Below are 7,434 nucleotides of genomic sequence, written 5' to 3' on the forward strand. Positions count from 1 at the left end.
AACCATAAAAACAAATACCACATACACCAATGAATGTTAGATGGTCAACAAGGAAAATTAGACCTCCAAAAAGATTCTCTCCCTCTTTTTATTCTATTTTACTTACTGATGATGGTGAACCTAAAATTTATGATGAAACCGTTTATGTGGATACTAAGATTTAGTGGGAGTCTACAATGAAAGACGAAATGAACTCTCTGGTGAAGAATAAGACATGGGATTTGTGCAAGTTGCCTACACATAAAAGAGCTTTACAAAATAAGTGGGTTACAGGTTGAAAGAAGAGGAAAGGGGTCAGAAAAGATTTAAATCTAGGTTAGTTGTAAAAGGATTTACGTAGAAAAAGGGGATTGATTTTGATGAGATATTTTCTCCTATTTTTAAAATTACTTCTATCCATACTATTTTAAGTCTAGTGGCTACTGAAGATTTGCATTTAGAGTAGTTGGATGTTAAAATAGACTTCCTTCATGGTGATTTGGATGAAGAGATATATATGGTTTAGCTACAGGGATTTGTAGTTAAAGGTAAGGAGAACTTAGTGTGCAAATTGAAGAAAAGTTTCTATGGCTTAAAGCAAGCACCTCGGAAATGGTATATGAAATTTGATAGTTTTATGCATGAGCATGGTTACTGTAGGTGTCATTCAGATCATTGTGTCTACTTTAAGAGGTTAGATGATGATAGCTACATTATTTTATGTTTGTATCTTGATGATATGCTTGTAGTTGGGTCTAACATGGATCACATTAACGGGCTAAAAAGCCAATTAGCACATGCATTTTCTATTAAGGATTTGGGAGTAGAAAAAAAAGTCCTTGGTATAAAGATTTGTAGAGATAGGAAGAACAAAATATTGACACTATCTCAGGCTAATTATGTTGAGAAGGTGTTGCAACATTTCTCTATGGAGAGTGCTAAAGCTGTCAGCACACCTTTACCTAGTCATTTGAAGTTGACTAAGGAGATGTATCTTAATACACAAGAAGAGGAGGATAAGATGTCCAAGGTACCCTATGCTTCAACTGTAGGAAGTTTGATGTATGCTATTGATGTACTAGGTCAGATATTGCACATGCAATCGAAGTCGTTAGCAGGTATATGAGTCATCTGGGAATTGAGCATTGGAATGCAGTCAAATGGATTCTCTGATATTTAAGACGAACATCCACTAAGTTTTTATCTTTTGGGGGATCTACTACTAATTTATAGGGCTATGTTGACTCAGATTTGGCAAGGGATATTGATACTAGGCAAAGTACTACAGGTTATGTCTTTACTATTGGTGGGGTAGTTGTGAGCTAGGTTTTTAGGTTACAAAAGGTTAATGATTTATCCACTATAGAAGTAGAGTATGTTGCTACTACAGAGGCAGCCAAGGAGATGATATGGCTTTAGTTCTTTTTGGAAGAATTGGGATGCCCTTAGAGGGATAATTATTTGTTTACATATAGTCAATTTTATGAGGATCAACAATTAAAGCTACAGAAGATACATATGAATGAAAATCCAAAAAATATGTTGACAAAGGTAGTAACAAGGGAGAAGTTGAACTCCTCTTCAGCTTTGGTTGGTCTTGACCATGAATCAAAGAATAGAAGAGTCCAGGGTGGCTTGATCCAATGGGAGCCCCATGTGGTAGTAGTATAGCTACAGGATTAGTCTCCAAGTGGGAGATTGTTGTTTAGTGTGGAGCTTGATTAGTCCCCAAGTGGGAGATTGTTAGATTGTGGTGACTGATTAGGAAAGTACTATACATCATAAATTCTTTGGGGTTTGGGGTAGTGCCTCGAATTTTTTTTTGGGATGTGGCCAACATTGTAGCTGAAATATGGATGACATGTTGTGACCCAAAAATGGCATAAAATGCTTGTATAAAAGGGCTTAGGGTTAGGTATTTTCATTAAATTGTGATGTGAAATTGGTTCTTGCAGTAGTACTAAGTTGTAAGGGATTACAAATTGTAATTAGGTTGTAATCATTGGATCATAATAATATTGGACTTGTTGTTTGGTGGACATAGCCCAAGGTTTGGGTGAACCATGTTAAATCTTGATGCCTTGTGTTCTTTTCTGTGTGATCTATTATGTTTCTTGTTATTGGTTATATTTGCATGTAATTGTTACTTTTGTCCGTGGTTTAATCCTAACAGAAACAAGGAGGAAAATGTGGTGAGAAATAAATCCAAAGAGAATGGTTTTATTTTGTCTTTAGAAGGTGTTGATGATTCAAGGGTTTTAGATAAAGGGGCTTCATTTTATACTACTCCCCATAGAGGTTATCTTCTTTATTAAATCCAAGGGGATTTTGGGCTTAACAAATGGGGTTGCAAGCTTTGGGTTTAACTGTGGAGGAAACTCTGTAGTTAAGCGCGCTCAGGCTAGAGTAGTACTGGGATGGGTGACCTCCCGGGAAGTCCCGGTGCTTCACCCTTGTGAGCATCACCTAGATCCAATGAGTGCTAAGTGTTCCATTTATTCTCATGAGAGATGGATTCATGTTGAATCACTACTCATGAAACATGGGTCATCGAGTTTGACTCAAAATCACACAGTTAAATCCTGATATTCACATCACGATTTTGGGCTTGTTTATCTATGGAATAATGAACCCTAACAAATTGCTGGAAAGGGTAAAATTGAGATTAAGTTGTAGAATGGGAATCATTGGCTACTACAAGAGGCAAGACATGTTCCAAGACTGAGTAAGAATTTAATTTCAGAAGTGTAATTGGGTGATGAGAGCTGCATAGTTACTTTTAATGATAAAAATTGGAAGGTTTCAAAATGTTCCTTACTACTAGAAAAAGTTGTGAAATTAGGCACCTTATATCTTTGTATTTTTCATACTTCTTCTAATTTAATTATTTTAGAGGAAAATGAATATTTGAGAATTTTTTTTGTATTTGAGCAGAGGGAACAAACAATTGTTGTATATTTTGAAACAACGCCGTGAAACAATAGAGTTGGGCACATTAGTGAGAAAGGTATAAATTTACTTCATTCAAAGAAAGTTTAATAAAGTCTAAAATATGTTAATATGGATTTCTATGAAAGTTTTGTGGATGGAAAACAAGAGAGATAGTTTTATGAAAAGCTAGGAGGAAAAGAAAAATGAGAAATTAGAGCTTGTGCATACAAACTTTTGGGGACCAACTTGGGTATATTCTCTTGATGACTCTCATTATTTTCAGATGAACAATGAGTTTTCATCTAAATATAGAGGAATAAAAGGGATATAAGATCTACCTCTAAATCCAAACTCCCAAAATAGAGATCCAAATTGATTAACGAGAAAGGCTAATGCAAAAAAGAGTCAATCTATGGAGAATATGAGTAGAGAAGAGAACCTTATATCTTGTTATAGAAATTATGTATTGAAATATTAATTGAAATGAAAATAAATACTAAGCTTAAAGTAGAGTAAATCTGGAAAATTCTATTTTTTGATGTTTGTATACAATTTTGGGAAATTTTGCAACCGAATTAGGACTAAAAATGCAAAAACAGAGAAAATTGAGAAAACTTTTGCCTTTTTGAAATCCTTGTGGAGGATAGGATTTGAATCCTTGAATCAACAAGTATGGATGCTCCAAATAAATGTAGGATGTCTCAAATAAATTGCATTAGATCTTCAACACCAATCTTGAATGGATCTTGGAATAGAAAGAAGCTTGAATGGATGTGGATGAACTAGAATCTTCAACAAGAGGGCTCCAAAGAGATTGAATCCTTTAATAGCTATCAATGGATCTCCTTGATGAATTTAATGCTTGAATTCTTTCCTTCTCCTTTCTTTCTTGATTTCTTGATTGCACTTATACTCAAATTCAATGGAAGGTGGATGCTTGATCATGGAAAATATATCTAGATTGTAAAAATGAGAGAGAATGGCTTCCTTTTATACTAATCTAGGACACAAATTTCTAAAGAGCCTAACATAGGAGAATTAAATTCTAATTAATCCTTAACCCATAGAAACAGACCAAAATTAAATACAATTTAAGAGTTTACCATTCTAAAATCTGAAACAGCTGACTTGGAAGTAGGAAATGGATTTTTTTGAAGCTCGATATTTCAAAACCTATACAATTTGAAATTTGGACCTAGGGTCAAGGTCGAGGTCAACTCTGACCTAGGTTAGAGTTAAGGTCATCCTTGACCTAGATCAAAGTTGAGGTCAACCTTGATCTAGAAGGTTGTATTTGACCTAAAAGATCAAAGATCTTAGATGTTTAGTTAAGGCTACTAGAAAAGGGCTAGAAATAGGGGAGAGAGAAGCAAAACAAGGGGAAAATTCTAGATCTAGTCAAATACCCACTTAAGATGCTTGACATGACCCCAGACCACCTACTTGAAGGGCTAAACTAGTCCTAAATGGAAGTACTCCCATTTTTTGACAATACATTTAGCCCCCACTTTAGCAAGAGTGTGGACTCAACAAAAACTATTGGTAAAGGAGATTTTAATGAAAAGATAATATTATTGAAATCAAAGGGAAAAAAGAAACTCTCAAGCCCCCAAGGACACAAGTCTTCATCAACTCCAAGATCACAATAAGAGAGAGAGAGAGAGAGAGAGAGAGAGAGAGAGAGAGAGAGAGAGAGAGAGAGAGAGAGAGAGAGAGAGAGAGAGAGATTACCTTGCCCAATGAGAACTTATGTCCCATTATGAACCACACAAGAAAACATCACAACTAGAAAGATGGAATTGAACTGCCCGGTGAATGTGACTACTTTCTAATCAACCCATCAAAGATTCACCCTTAGGAATATTCTATTCCATAAGAGTAAAACAAAAAGCAAAAGAGATCCAGCCTTAAGGACACCTTCAACCTTAAGGGATCCAAAAATATATTTTGAAACTGGAGGGATCAAGAGATCCTACAAAAAAAAAAATCATGCTTTAAGGATTAGTCACTAATCCATAAAGGTAGAGAAGTACCTCAAAAAATTATATGTATATTGAAATTGTGTGTGTGCAATAAGTTAGAAGAGTGTATTCCAATTGCTATCACTTTAATAGGAGAAATAACTTGAATGGAAACATAAAAAACTCCACAGATTATTTTTCCACTACAAGATGCCCCCAACTGAAGACGAATCAAGCAAAATACCACATAAACATATAAAGAACACAGAAGGGACTTACCTTCCATGTGGTTAGTATGATCATAAGATATTATTGCAAATAAAATAATATCATTACCCAAAGAAATTAGTACTAAATCATAATGGAGGAAAGAACAAAGAAGAGTTACAAAGAAGAATCCTTTTGGAGCATGACATGGAGACTAAAAAGAATCAGTTCTACCAAGTCGTAGATCCAAGTAGATTACACAAGGAAACTTTTATAAGAAAAATAATAGGTACAACATAACATAAAACAACATATAGAACAAAAATAGATACATATAGAGGAGTAGCACAAAAAATTTGATTCCTTTATCACCTTGAACCAATAGAGAAACAAGGGTCATAGAAAAGAATCTAACAAACATTTAGTGAATACATTACAAGAGAAGCACAATATGACAAAAAATCACACAAAAGGTTACCATGAATGACTAGCTAATTAAGTGTGTCACCCACTCTCTCCATCTCATTCTAGATATCATGTAGGGAAGGTGGGTAACTCACAAGTGTGTGCTAAAATGTTTACACACTTCTATGAATCATTATATCCAAGATTTCTCAAGAATGACGTCTCAAATGGTGACTTGTAGCTCTTTATTCATGGAGTGCAAGGGTTTATAATGGAGGTCATCAGTTTAGACCTAGTTTGTGCCCATGCAAGTACACTATAAAATGAGAGATTCAAAGAGGGAAATCAAGAGTGCTAGTCTCCATGATCATCAAACATGCATGCAAATGAAAATGGAAGCTATTCTATATGATAACAATGCATGGAAGAAAACTAATGTATGAAAGGAAATGTAAATTAAAGATTATTATATAAAAGGAAATATAAATCTAATCTAGCATGCAAGTTTAAGAGTAATCTAAATGTATTTCCATGGATGCATGAGAGAAAAAGATAAGAAAAAGAGAATTTGCAATGTCCAAGCTCAAGTGCTCAAGCTCTCCTCCAAAATCACTCTCCAAACCTGCAACATAATAATAAAATATTGATCTTTGAAAATGAGAAGGAGAGGATTCCCTATAAAGGAAAGTGTGTAGAGGAATGCATCCTCAAGAGCAATGTGGGATAAGTCAGTAAAAAGGCAAGTGAGAGGAAAAGGTCCACCACTTAGAAATATGTGCAAAAGAAGAAACTCTATTTATTTTTATTTCATTTATTTCCTTTTCATCAAAAAGAGTGCTTTAAGTGCGGATTTATTTATTTAATTAAAATGATATTTTATTTTAATTAAATAAGATAAGCTTATTTAATTAAAAGAGATATTTAATTAAATAAGATAAGATAATTTAATTAAAAGAGAGATTTTTTTTTAATTAAATAAGATTATTGATGAAAAGATCAAACCTTAAGACGTATTGAAATAATTTAATTAATTACAATTTCATCAAGAAAAATAATTAAAATTAAAATTATTGTAAGGCATTGATTCAAGAAATTGAAAAATTGATTCCATCATTTGATAAATTGAAGAATTGGGGCCCATAGTCCAAGTGACCATTTTAGGGTGCATACCTTTGTCCCTCTTTGACAACTTAGATGTGTGATAGATAGACGGGAACTCGTCGACACAAAGATATGATGATTGAAAAGGAAAAGGTCAACACCCATGTAAATAGGTAATTGCCATGTCCAAGATAAGAATCTCAAGCAAGGTTCTCTCAAGTGGAGCAATTGATAGGATTGATAAAGCTGAATCAAGTATTGAAGCTTTATAGGTACTTCTCCCTCATAATCAAAATTGAAATGAGATAGAGGAGAAATAACAAATTGATAAATTTGATCAAATCAAACTAAAGATAAGGTTCTTGATGTAAGATAAAATATATAAGGATCATAGAACCAAGGTAGATCATCAAGCATAAAATATTATGCCCCAAGGTTGAATTAGAAGAAAATAAGTGGGGTGAAAGTGAATGGAAGATAAAATCTTGGAAGAGGTAGAAAGAAATGGAGAGAAGAAAGAGAATTTTCCTTAAGAAAGAGAATGCCTCAAAATCAATCAACTATTTAAGATAGAATATTTTGATTGAGATAAAAAAGGAAGATAAGGAAATGAAGATCAAAATATGACTACAATTGATTAAAAGTCCACAAGAAAGATGAAGGAAAAAAGCCCTCTTTAACTCATAATGCAGCCTAAAAATGCAAATTAACATGAAGTCTAACAATGCAAGCTACATGAAAATGCAAACGTGTACTTGCAACAAAGAAACTTTAACATAGGATTTTTTGTTCATAATTCATTAGAGAATTTTAAGGATCTTATTTTCATCATTGGGTCATTATTAATGGA

The sequence above is a fragment of the Cupressus sempervirens genome, chromosome 1 (genome assembly GCF_028749045.1).
Source record: "Cupressus sempervirens isolate cs-2001-9-10 chromosome 1, ASM2874904v1, whole genome shotgun sequence".
Lineage (NCBI taxonomy): Eukaryota > Viridiplantae > Streptophyta > Pinopsida > Cupressales > Cupressaceae > Cupressus > Cupressus sempervirens.